At 38.1% G+C, this 14409-nt stretch overlaps 1 protein-coding gene across 1 annotated transcript in view; it reads left to right on the forward strand.

The window, feature by feature from the left end:
- Positions 1 to 14409, forward strand: part of ST8SIA6 (ST8 alpha-N-acetyl-neuraminide alpha-2,8-sialyltransferase 6) — a 142829-nt gene that overhangs the window by 72031 nt on the left and 56389 nt on the right. The gene's annotated exons all lie outside the window — the stretch shown is intronic.

Here is a 14409-nt window from a genome sequence, read left to right on the forward strand (position 1 = left end):
GAGGGGTGGACAGTGCGGACCAGGATCAGTAGGGACTCAGTTTATCTGTCCTTGGATCCACATTCACTGAAAACTCTGTGTAGTTTTACTGGCTAGACTTTTATAGGCCTTTAGTCTTTTTGAGGAGCCTGGAAGCATTCTCGATGCTATCCTAGAAAAATGTACACTTGTACTGAATCGCTTATAATTCTGGAAGGGTAGCAGATTCACCCCTAGTTCTAGCTGTGGCTCATCTTCCACTCCCCCCCCACCAACTTCCAATCCTGTATTTTAGAGTGATCCCTGTACCATCTTCTTCATACTAGCAAGGGAAATCTAAAAGCTCCAGGCTTCACACATGGAAGAGCCCCTGGTGGCCTAAGAGTCTGATGGGAGTGGTACTGCCTTGACTTACCTGGGAGAGTGGAGTCTGACAGTGCTGGACGAAGGGTGTGCGTGTAGGCCGGGGCGGGGGGGGGGGGCTGTGATTACACCTGTCATCTTCCTCAAAGGAACTAAGCTGAGTTGCATTTAGTATGAATTATACTCAGACCTTGTAACCCAGGATCTGCGAGGCGGGTCTCCCCAGAGAGGAGCGCATAGATTATCCAACTTTTGGGGCATAAAAGGGAAATGTCTTATAGTATAAATGTTTCTACTGTGTAAGGAACCCCACGGCTCTCACTTGGAGACCTCAGCTGCTATTCTGGGCCAGAGATGCATGTCCAGTGCGGGAAGACAGTACCAGGGTGACCACCCCTGATGTCCTGGGCACCTCTGCTTTGTCTGAGCCTCTTGACGGCCTGGCTCCTTGAAATTATTAGGGAAGCCTGATATTGAGTACGATCTCTGATTTGAGTTCATCTGGTTTGACCATCCAATCTTGTATGTTAGCCCAGTTTATTACAAAAGGATAGCCCTAATAAAATTTTGGTTTTCTTTTCCTTAAATTCCAACTGAAGGACCCTTATGCTTGTCAGAGAAATCCACCGTGCTGTGTGCCTTCCGTCCACCACACCTGATCTACTTCTCTCCCTTCGCTACAGTTTAGTCTGTGCCTTGCCTTGCCCTGGAATGTTGACCCCCGAGGCCTTCATCAGTACACTCCTTGCTCTTTTGTCATCTAGTTTTGTTTGGATTTGAGCCAGAGGGGAACACCAGAAGGAGAACAGAATGAGGGGGAAGGCAAAGGATCTTTCTTTGTGGTGGTGCTGTAGGTTAACTACCTCCTTGACCAAAGGAAAGTGCTGCATCTTAAATGAAGGTCATGACTTTTGTTCGGCATCTCTTTCTCTCCTTCCCTCTGCCTTCATTCTCTCCCTGGACCCTTCAGCTCAGGAATAAGCTGTTAACAGTCCCCTGACATTGAACTTGGATTCCACTACATCCAGCCCAGGCCTTTTGAAAAAGTTCCTTTGTGAAGCGCTTCTTAAAAGACACAACTGAGTGGGGTATCATTCCTGCCAGGACCCGTGCTTACCATAGATTGGCTAGAAGAAACTCTTGCAAATGCGTCTCTCCTTGCATGATAAGTTCATTGAACTTTGGGGTGGACTTAAAGTAGTTCACACATTACAGATGGTGCAACACATCTATTTTGATCATGGGGTAGCTGATGTTTTGTTTGTTGGGTGTGGGGGCTACAGGTCTTTCTCAGAAACTTTCCCCAGGGATCTCGAATCCCAAACCTACTGCAGGTTCCCTGTATCAGACATGGCGCAATGACGTGTGAAAAATAAAACTTGGCAAAATTGGTCCTTGCTCCACCATACCCTGTGACAAGCTGGTGGGACTCCTTGCCTGACGTGAGACTCCGCACGTGAAAGTTGCCTTCAGTGTTCTCCCTGACATGAACTGTTTTTGCTCCCCGAAGTGACAGAAATCTTCAATGTAAGGATGATCCATAGCTGTACTTTGGAGCAAAGCCCTTGAGTCAGCATGGGAGAGAATTCTTTAATCGTGGAAAGTGTTTTTTTTTTTTTCCCCCAAGGACAGAATTTAACAACTTTATTACAGGCATCAACAAAAATGGTTAGCTGCCGTGTGCTAATGAGAATGTCTGTGCCTATGCCCTCATGTTTGCTCTCGCACTTTTTTTCTGTTGTTTTGGATTTGGTGCTGAGACCTCTTCTTGGCTGTTCTTTAGGGGGTTGCATTTCCATTATGCACACAATTTTCAACTAGCTCACATAATTAGCCTGCGCTGGTATTCTGTTTGCAAAGGTCTAGAGAGAGCAAGCATGAATTGTCCATTGTTATGAAAGTGTTATTTTGCACACAGGAGATTAATTTTTTCAGTTGTATAGTCTATTGTCAGGAGTTGTGTGTTCTGCGACTCAGTGCTCTTACAGACTTACAGGGGATGGTCGGGAAAGCCATTCAGTATGTGGTGATAAAAAGTAATTTCATTTTCTTAGAAATAATTATTTAGCTCTGTTTTTGTCATGGTCCGGTAAAGACTTAGAATTTTCTCTTTCTTCAGCCAATTTGTCCCTTTCGGTTTGCTAAAATAGTATCTAGGAAGACACAGTTAGAGTGGAGGGAAACTGCTCTTTTTTTCCTTTGGTCTTTAGTACATTTTTAAATAAAAGAAAATTAAACCATTGCCATTTGGAGGACAGCAGGCTAGGGTTCTGGGATCACAATTCTTTATGTCTAAGACTATGAGCTCCATGGACGTGGCCCTATCCCATTGCCTTGCTGAAGCCGGAGAGTGTAGGTGGTTGCAGTACTCTCCTGTTCCCTGGCCGGAGCAGGTGACCATGAATGGCCACCATATTCTCCTGCACCCAGCCAAAAGCTAGCATGCACTCACAGACAAGGCACTGTCCCACTATTTCTGAAACTTGTGGGCACACATTGTCAAAACATTTTCCTGCTGCCTTTCTGAAGTCAGTGAGTATGCCCACCCCCAGCACTAGCTGTCCAGTGGGCATGTGCAGTCCACATAGGGAACACCCTTTGATTGCCTGGTCAAGGTAGCCAAGGGGGCTGGAGTTCCTAAATGCCCTGGAAAGGTAACAATTCAAAGAACCGTTATTGGCAGGCCACTACACCCAGGGCAGTTCACAGACAGCAGACTGAAACACAACCTGTCTTCCTCTGAAACAGGCCTATTTACTTAGCCTGGAGCTTCAGCCTGAGGGACAGGCTTTCGATTTCCCACACATCTGGATGCTGAGGAGGTACTCCCAGGGAATGTAAGCAGGGAGACACTATCCTTGTGCACCACCCTGGCCTCACTACAGCTTGATGAGACCTCCCATAGAAGAGGTTATGCGCTTGTTTGGAGCCCCAGTTTTTGCACTCGTGTCCACAGGACACCTCTGGAGCCCCTGGTCTGGAGGCCAGCAGGGATTATGGTTGTGGCCACATAGGGGTGTATATATTTGCATACTTTAGAAGCTGCTGCCTGAGGGCCTGTTTTCCAGTCAGCCTGAAAGTAGTGCTAAATGAGATTCCTCCCCTTGGAACATTCACAGTTCTTGGCACACTCTTAAAGACAGGGACATATCAAGAATAAAGTGTGTGGGTTAGACAATCACAAAGGCTCAAGAGACAACCAGGAGCTAGGACAAGGTCAAACAAGAATGTTCATCACCTACACAAGGCCACTTCTTAAGACAGAGAGGTAGTTGCTTCACCTAATACACAGAAACAAACACACACAGTCAAGCAAACTGAGGAAACAAAGAAGTATGTTCCTAATGAATGAATAAGACAAAACCTCAGAAAAGACCTTAATGATATGCAGATAAGTAATTTACCTGGTAAAGAACTCAAAGTCATGGTCATAAAGTTTCTTACTGAACTTGGGACAAACACAGTGAGAAATCTAACAAAGAGTCTGAAAATATGAGAAAGTACCAAACAGTAGTCTCGGAGCTGAAAAATAAAATAACTGAACTGAAAAATACACTAGAGGGGTTCAACAGTAGAGGAATGAAGCAGAAGAATGGATCAGCAATGGAGTTCACCCCAACAGAGCAGCAGAAAGAAATGAAGAAAACTTAAGAGACCTATGAGACAACATCCAGTGGAATAGCATTTACATTATACAGGTCCCAGAAGGAGAAGAGAGAGAGAAAGGGGCAGAATACTTATTTGAAGAAATAATGGCTGATAATTTTCCTAACCTGGTGAAGGAAACAGACATCCAGGTTTAAGAACCCAGAAATTACAAAATAAGATGAGTCCAAAGAGATCCACACCAAGACACATTATAATTAAATGTCAAAAGTTAAAGAGAAAATCTTAAAGGAAGCAAGAGAAAAGCAATTTCCCATTGTTACATACAAGGGAAACCCCATAAGGCTATCAACAGATTTCTCAGCAGAAATTATGCTGGGCCAGAAGGGAGTGGCGGGACATATTCAAAGTGCTGAAAGGAAAAAAATCTTCCAACCAAGAATACTCTACCTAACAAGGTTATCATTCAGAATTGAAGGAGAGGTAGAGCTTTCTAGAGCACAGAAGCTAAAGGCCTACTACTATTAAAGCAGCCTTGTAAGAAATGTTAAAGGGACTTTTTTTAAAGATTTTATTTATTTATTAGAGAATGAGAGAGCACGAGAAGGGGGAGGGTCAGAGGGAGAAGCAGACTCCCCGCTGAGCAGGGAGCCCAATGTGGGACTTGATCCTGAGACTCCAGGATCATGACCTGAGCCAAAGGCAGTCACTTAACCAACTGAGCCACCCGGGCGCCCCATTAAAGGGACTTTTTTAAGCTGAAAAGAAATGGCACTAATTAATAACAAGAAAACATGAAAGTAAAAATCTCACTGGAAAAAGTAAATATACAGTGAAGGTAGTGGGTTAATCACTTAAAAAACTACTATGAAGGTTAAAAGACAAATGTAGTAAAAATTCAAACTCCAATAATTAGTTAAGGGATACATAAAATAAAAAAAGTAAAATGTGACATCAAAAACATAAAACATGGTGGTGATGGAGTAAATGTGTAGAGTTTTAGAATGTGTTCAAATTTAAGCTGCTGTCAACTTTAAAACACACACATAAGATGATACATACATAAGATGTTATATATATAAGATATATATGAGATATATATGAACCTAATGGTGATGGCAAAGCAAAAATTATGGTAAATATATAAAAGAAAATGAGAAAGGAATTTAAATGTAACACTAAAGAAAGTCATCAAACCACAGGGGAAGAGAGAAAGAGAAGAAGAAAGGAACAAAGAGGAACCACAAAAACAACCAGAAAACAATGAACAAAATGACAGTAAGTACAACCTACCAATATTTACTTTAAATGTAAATGGTTTAAAATCACCAATCAAAAGACGTAGAGTGGCCGAAGGGATAAAAAAAGGAAAAGACACATGTATATAGTGCCTATAAGAGACTCACTTTAGATGGAAGGCCACAGGTAAACTTAAAAGGAAGGGATGGAAAATATATTTCATGCAAATAGAAATGAAAAGAAATCTGGTATAACTATATTCATATCAGACAAAGTAGACTTTACAACAAAGGCTGTATTAAAAAACATAGAGAGGCACTATATAATGCTAAAGGGGTCAATCCAGCAAGATATAACATACATAAATATATATATACACCCAACATAGGAGCACCAAAATATATAAAGCAAATATTAACAGACCTAAATGGAGAAATTGACAGTAATACAATACTAATATGGGACGTTAGCACCCCATGTACATCAGTGGATAGATCATCCAGACAGAAAATCAATAAGAAAACAGTGGCCTTAAATGACACATTACACTAAATGAACTTAGATATATACAGAACATCCCATCCAAAACCAGCAATATACAGATTCTTCTCAGATGCACTGGGAACATTCTTCAGGGTAAATTACATATTAGGACACAAAACAAGTCTCAATAAACTCAAGAAGACTGAAATAATATCAAGCATCTTTTTTGACCACAGTGGTATGAAACTAGGAATCAATTAACAAGAAGAAAACTGCAAAAACTACAAATACATGGAGATAATCATGTTACTAAACAACTGTTGGGTCATAGAAGAAATCAGAGAAGAGATTTTAAAAATACCTAGAATCAAATAAAAACAGAATTATGACATACAAAATCCTATGGGATGCAACAAAAGTGGTTCTAAGGGGGACGTTCATAAGCCTACCTCAAGAAACAAGAGAAATCTCAAATAAATAATTGAATTTTATATGTAAAGGAGCTAGAAAAAGAAGAAAAAAATGAAGGCCAAATTTAATAGAAGGATTGAAATGATTAAAGATCAAACTGGAAACAAATGAAACAGAGACTAAAAAGACAGAAAAGATCAATGAAACCGAGCTGGTTCTTTGAAAAGATAAAAAAAGACAAGCCTTTAGCTAGTCTCATCAAGAACAAAGATAGAAGGCTCTAATAAGATCAGAAATTAAAGAGAAGTTACAACTGATACCATAGAAATACACAGGATTTTGAGACTACTGTGAAAGATTATATGCCAACAAACAGGACAATCTAGAAGAAATAGCTAAATTCCTAGAAGCTTACAGTCTTACAAGAGTGCATGATGAGAAAAATCGAAGATCTGCATACACTAATCACTAGTAAGGAGATGGAATCGGTAAACAAAAACCTTGCAACAAAGTCCAGGGCCAGACAGCTTCACTGGGTGAATTCTACCAAACATTTAAAGAAGATTTAATACCTATTCTTTTTGGACTCTTCCAAAAAATTGAAGAGGAGGGAACACTTCCAAACTCATTTTATGAGACCTTAATGCCAGACCAGGCAAGGACAGCCCCAAAACAGAAGAAAGAAAATTACAGGCAATATTCCTGATGAACTTGGATGCAAAAATCTTCAAAAAAATACTAGCAAACCAAATTCAGAAATACATTAAGAGGATTATACACCATGATCAAGTGGGATTTATTCCAGGGATGCAAGAATTGTTCAATTATCTGCAAATCAACCAATGTGATACACTACATTAACAAAATGAACAATAAAAATCACATGATATCTCAATAAATATGAGAAAAGCTTTTGACAAAATTCAACGTCCATTTATGTTAAAAACTCATAGCAGAGAGGATATAGAGAAAATATACCTCAACATAATAAAGGCCATATATGACAAGCCCACAGCTATTATCATACTCAAGAGTGAAAGCCTGAAAGCTTTTCCTCTAAGATCAGTAATAAGACAAGGATGCCCACTCTCCCCAATTCTATTCAGTATAGTCTTGGGAGTTTTAGCCACAGCAGTTAGGCAAGAAAAAGAAATAGAAGGCATCTAAATTGGAAGGAAGAGGTCATTAAAACAGTCACTGTTTGCAGATGACATGATACTATATATAGAAAACCCTAAGGACTTCACCAAAAAACTATTAGAACTAATAAATAAATCCAGTAAAGTTGCAGGATACAAGATTAATACACAAAAATCTGTTGTGTTTCTATACACTAATAATGAACAATCAGAAGGAGATACCAAGAAAACAATCCCATTTACAATTGCACCAAAAAGAGTGAAATACATATAAATGAATTTAACTACGGAGGTGAATGACCTATATTCTGAAAACTATAAGACATTGATGAAAGAAATTGAAGAAGACAAAAATAAGTGGGAAGATATTTTGTATCCCTGAATTGGAAGTTAATATTTAAAATGTCCATACTACTCAAAGTATAGATTCATCATAATCTTTATCAAAGTTCCAATGGCATTTTTCACAGACCTAGAACAAATAATTCTAGAATTTATATGGAAGTACAAAAGACCACAAATAGCCAAAACAATCTAGGGAAAGAATAAAGCCAGAGGTATCATGCTCCCTGATTTCAAACTATACTACAGAGCTTTAGTAATTAAAATATTATGATTTTGGCATAAAAACAGACATATAGATCAATGGAATAGAATAGAGAGCCCAGAAATAAATCCATGTATATGTAGTCAACCAATTTCCACAAAGAAGGCAAGAATATACAATGGGGAAAGGACTGTCTCTTCAACAAATGGTGTTGAGAAAACTGGACAGCTTACACACAAGAATGAAGCTGGATACTATCTTATATCACACACAAAAATGAACTCAAATGGATTGAAGTTTTGAATATAAGACCCGAAACCACAAAACTGCTACAGGAAAACAAGTGGTAAGCTCTTTGAAATTAGTCTTGGCAATGTTTTTTTGAATCTGACTCTATAAAAGCAACAAAAACAAAAGCAACAATGAACAGATGGGGCTACATTAAGCTTCTGTGTAGCAGAGGAAGTCCTCATCAAAATAAAAAGGCAACCTATTGAACAGGAGAAGATATTTGCAAATCATATATCCAATAAGGGTTGATATCCAAAGTAGATAAAGAATTCATGCTGTTCAATAACAAAAAGAAAATCCAATTTAAAAATGGTCAGGATCTGAATAGACATTTTTCCAAAAAAAACTTCTAGATGGCTAATAGGTATAGGAAAAGATGATCAACATCACTAACCAGAAAAATGCAAATCAAAGCCACAGTGAGATACCACGTTACACCTGTCAGAATGGCTATTATCAAAAAGACAAGAAAGAAGCTTTGGCCACATATGTAGAAAAGGGAACCTTTGGGCACCATTGGTGGGAACGTATATTGATCCAGCAGCTGTAGAAAACAGTATGGAGATTCCTCAAAAAATGAAAAATAGAACTACCATATGATTGAGCAGTTACACTATTGGGTATGTATCTGAAGAAAATGAAAACACTAATTCTAAAAGATACATGCACCCCTATGTACTTCACAGCATTATTTCTAGTAGGCAAGACATGGAAACAACCTAAGTGTCCATCAGTGGGTGAATGGATAAAGTGTGCTACACACACACACACAGACACCCATATGTGTGCACACATACTCACACTGGATACTACACAGACATAAAAAGGAATGAAACGTTGCCATTTGCAACAACATGGATGGGCCTTGAGGGTATTATACTCCAAAATAAGTCAGAAATAGACAAATACCACATGATTTCACTTATGTATGAAAAACAAAACAGAAGAAAACCCAGAGACATAGATGTAGAGAACAGATTGGCGGTTGTCAGAGGGGAGGGGGGGTTAGGTTGAAATGGGTGAAGGGGTCAAGAAGTACAAAGTTTCAGTTATAAAATAAATAAGACACAGGGTTTAGTGTATGGTATGGGGAATATGGTAAATAATATTATATTAACTTTGGTGATAGATGATATCTAGACTTATTGTAGTGATCATTTCTCAGTGTATACAAGTGTTGAATTGCTATGTTGTACACCTGAAACTGACATAATATTGTATATCATTTATACCTCAATAAAGAAAAGAAAGCTCCAGAGAGCTTGTTCACAGTTTTGTCTCTAGTGCCTATCACAGGCCTCAGCACAAAATAGTTGCTCAGTGAATATTTGGTGAATGAATGAATGAATGAATGAATGAATATATCTCTTAGGTCTTCAAAGAAATATATTTTGTCTACCACATTTAATTTCTAGCTCTGAAAAAATTAGCCATAGATCCATAACTTCATCTCCTTTTGAAACCAACGTTATTTTTCTCTTTCTCTTAATTTGAATCTCTGTTTTTCCATTTTTCCTTACCTCATCCTTTTCCCTTGAATATTTCTCTGGGTTTTTCAGTTAGGGTAGATGAACTGTTCTAACAAAACCTCCCAAAACGCAACACTGCAACACAAAATTTTATTCTTTTTTATACAGTGTTCAATGTAGGTACTCCTTCTTGATCAGGCAACTTTTCCTTTGAGTACTGACTCAGGGATTCTGGCTCCTTCCATCTTATGATGTAGCCATCTTCAATAGATGATCTCAGGCTTGCTGTTGAAGAAGATGCTATGGAGAAAGTATCCATGACTTGGAGGGGACAGACATCACTTCTAGTAACATCTTATCAGCTGGAACTGGGCCCACCTCCATGTTTGAGGTCATGCAACTAGTTTTGACCCATGAGTGGTGTTGGTACATGGTAGGCATCAGGTCTGTATTACCTGGCTGGGAACCTGCTTGCAGCAGCAGTTATATGCTGTAGAAAGGAAATACCAATCCGTGGTGGTCAACCAGATGTTTCTGCCACATATATATTAAATGGCTCTATTATTCTCATCATTCTCTTGGCTCTTGGCCTCTAAGGTGTTTCTTAAAGTTAGAAGAAAAGATTTTTTTAAAAAAACAACAGCAGTCTCTTACATCTCTGGAACTTGAGTAGTTTATATAATGTCTCTATTGAAAGGAGAGATTTAGAGATCTTTTCAGGAACTGAATGTAAGCCATTGCCTTGCAACTTCCTGTGCCATCAGAGGCATGAAATATTCACTTTCATTCAGAGCTTTTTTGGGGGTAAGATTCAAACTCTCAGAATTAAGATTTGGAACAACACTTCCTTGCATAGGCTAAGCATGGTGAGTGTGTATGTTTGATGAGCTATATCATACAGTACCATTTAAAATAACTGACAACAAGAGAATTTTCTGAAAGGTATCATCTCAATGGGGCACCATAAAGATGCTAGTTAGAAAGCACCGTTTTGCAGGGTGAATGGCAAAGTGAGTTGAAGACTGGCCCAGAATGTTCTTCACTATTTATTACCTTGGAGAGTACAACATGACCTGAATTGCAGTTTGAAAAGAAGAGGTAAAAATTATGGTAGATCAAACCTCAAAAAACCCGAATGTGAGCATATCACTTGACAGTTTACTAACAAAGCAAGTATTCCTAAGTTTCATGTTGTCTAACAGGAAAGATGATTTTTGGTCATGTGCAAGATTTTCTTGGCATAGGATGATGTATGACTGGTTTCTGCTCAACTTTAAATCTGTGGTGCTTTCATTGCTTCTTAAAATGATACACACACTTTTATTTGTCTTTTCACCTCTGACCCTTTAACTTGCCTTTTTAGATCAGATTTAAGGGCTCCAAAATCTAGCACTTTTTTCTTTCGTTGGTATGAAGATCAGAAAGAAGTTAACACAAAACAGCCATTTGTACCAACATGGTACATTCTTAATATCTCAGGAAATTTCTCTTGGTAACTAAAGCAGTGCTGTGTTTGTTGACATAAGATTTAAAGTTGGGGCAGATGAGCTAATATCACGGCTTTGAAAGAAGTCTGTGAAACTTTTTTTACATTTAGGCCAAACAATTAGGCCAGGTCTATTAAAAGGTGATTTAACCATCATTCTGTACCTCAGAGAGTATATAAGAAATAACAATCATACAGTTTAAGAAATTGAGGGAATAGTCTCAGATTCTTCAGATCCATATACTTTTTTCTGTTCTTACCAAAAACATGTATGACTTTTATTTCTCTACAAAATCTATTGTCTCGGTTTAAAGATTAAACAGTGGGACAATGACTTGTTTAATGTTAGGGAACCAGTTAATGAAAGGGTGGGAAAATAAAAGATTGTGTGTGTGGATGGGGGGTGTTGATGCTGGAAAATAATTAGCATAATCCTGATCTGAATTCCTTAATTAATACTTGGTAAGAGTTGCTTAGTAAATCTTTTTTGCCATGCTGAAGGTTGAAATAGTGTGTTGTTTTATTGTAAGTATTTATCAGTGGAAACAAAGCTGAATTTGCCCTCAGAGGAAAATTAAAATGCTGACTTTCTAGTTATGCTACAATGTTGATTACGTATTCACATCAGAAGCCATCATTATACTTGCTCAAATAACTAGTCATTTGAAAGGAACCTTTAATAGACAATGACAAAATAATCAAACTTATTTAAGGTTATTAACTAATTGAAATTATTTCTAATTTTAGAAGTGGTCGGAGAAAAAAAGCAAATCTATTACTTTTGTCCAACATTTTCAAAAATATAGCAGGTAATGTTAAAAGTGTAGTTTATTTACTATTTACAGTAGCCAAACTCCCAAGATGGTGCCCCGCGATGGTCTCTTGGTATCCACACACTTTCCCCTACCTCACTGAAGGGGGCTGCCCTGTGTAACCAGTTAACAGTGTAACAGTACAGCAGAAGTAACAGAGTCTGACTTTCAAGGACAGGTCATAAAAGAATTTGATAGTTCTGCCTTACCATCTAAGATTGTTTGCTCTGGGGGAAGCCAGCTACTGTGTCTTGAGGGTATGGAGAGGTCCACGTGTCAAGGAACTAAGGTCTGCCAACAGCTAGCCCCAGCTTGTCAGTCATGTGAGGCGAGCTTTCTTAGAGGTCGGTCCTTCAGCCCTGACCAACCTCTTGACTTTGCAGCTTAAATGAGGACTGCTGGGCCAAAACCACTCAGTTAAGCTGCTGATGAATTCCTGACCTTCAGAAACTGTTTAATAATAAATGTTGATTATTTTTTTAAGTCAGTAAGTTTAGGAGTAACTTCTTATATGTCCACAGATAACTAATGTACTATTCAATTCATAATCCTTTGCATGATTATATTTTATCATAATGACTATTGTTATTGCCAAAGTTATTAAACAGTGATAATTTAACAACTACGACTTTTGTGAGCCTTCTATATGCAGGGTAATTTAAATGCATCCATAGTCCTTGCAGTTTATTTTTTCAGAGTAGGTTACATTATTCTAATTACACAAGTGAAAAAAATGAGCCCAGAGGGTTTGAAGGGCTTATAGCACATCAGACAGTTACAAATGGCAGAACTAGGATTTGGATGAAATTTTGACTACTTTGTTTTCAGTACCCTATGGTACTACTCTTAATGAGAGCAGGATTAACAGTCTCAAATATAAGACTTTATAATATAAAACATTTGACTTTATAATGAGCAGCTCCTCAAAAGCAATCCATCTCGAAAATACTATACACTTTCTTCAGTTTTTGATACTTACTTTACTTAAGCTTCTGAAATGTAAATAGTGTTAATGTGGCATTATCTTGCACAGCAGGTACCCTAATTGCAAGTTTGGAGTCAGTCTGGCTTCTCTTGGTAAGAGCATGGCTGATGGTTAATTATTGGCATAGTTCAGAATTAATATCTGAAACCTTTGGGTGTTTCTGTGTTCTAATCACATATTAAATTTCAGTTTCAGAAACACACAACAGCTTCTTTGTGCTCAGCACTGGACAGGTACAGTGACAGTTTCTCTCAACCTAGAGGTGAACATTTTCAAAGGATGTGTGGTTGAGAACTCTTGCACAAGAAACATGATGATAATAGCAGCTCACAGTATATTAAGAAAGTCAGACATATTAAGAAAGTCAGAATACACTGGCTTCTCATTCTTCTTTGCGGATTCCTCATCTCCTCTCACTTTTGACACTGGAGTGCCCCAGAACTCAGTCCTTAGGCCTCATTTCTCTTCATGCTCAATCCTCAAAGACCATATTTAGTCTCTTGGGTTTAAATGCCATGTACATACTGATGATTTCCAAGTTTATATTTCCTGTCTGAACCTCTTCCCAGATTTGAATGTTCCTTTGCCCAGTCAACACGTCCCTGAGATGTCTGTAAGGTATTTCAAACCTTAGACATCTTGCAGGATCGCCTGGACTTTCTCCCAAAGGGAAATACTTTGTACTCCAGCACTTTTCTCAACTTCAGTTAATGCTAGGTCTGTTCTTCCAGTGCTCAGGCCTAAATGCTCAGAGTTATTCTCAAGTCCTCTCATTATCTGTCATTAAATATCATTGGCTACCTTCAAATCATTTGTAGAAGCTGATCACTTCTTACTAATTCTGCCAACTCCACCCTGGTCCAAGCCATCTTTATTCCACTCCTGGATTATGGCAAACATATCTTAATTGGTCTCCTGCTCGCTCTCTAAGAGGCTTTTCTCAACAAAGTATACAGAAGAAACCTTTTTAAAATATAAGTCCAATCAAGTCACTTCTCTATCCCAGTGTCTTCCCATTTCACTCAGAATTAAGGGCAAAATTATTACAGTAGCCTTCAAGGCCCTTAAAAGCAGTTCTCACACAGATATGTATTATATTTGCCAATAACAGCACAAAGGAGGTCAAGGGGAACAAAGCTGTTATTGGGCCAAGGAAGTGATAACAGATGGTAAAGTAATAATTATAACAATGTGCAGGTGGGTTTATAACATGAATAAATGTAATATTTTATAACAAAATTTCCACAAAAGGTGGGGAAAGGGAATAGAGCTATAAACTATAAGTAGTATTTTATATATCAGTGCAGTTAAGGTAGTATAAATTGGAAGCTGATTCTGACAAGGTAAGATGTGTATGGTAAGCCCTAGAACAACCACTAAAAGATAAAACTTATTAAAACATTATTTTATAAAATATTCACTTAAGGCAGAAGAATGCTATAAAGAAGAAGTAAAGGAACAGAAAATACATGAAACATAAAAACAAAGAGTTAAGTGACAGCGGTAAGTCTAACTATATCAACAATAACATTAAGTATAAATGGGTTAAATCATGTAATCAAAAGGCAGAGATTATCAGACCAGATTAAAAAATAGGAT

The sequence above is a fragment of the Callorhinus ursinus genome, unplaced genomic scaffold, assembly GCF_003265705.2.
Source record: "Callorhinus ursinus isolate GAN/ISIS: 27379988/994484 unplaced genomic scaffold, GSC_fseal_2.0 scaffold36, whole genome shotgun sequence".
Classification (NCBI taxonomy): domain Eukaryota; kingdom Metazoa; phylum Chordata; class Mammalia; order Carnivora; family Otariidae; genus Callorhinus; species Callorhinus ursinus.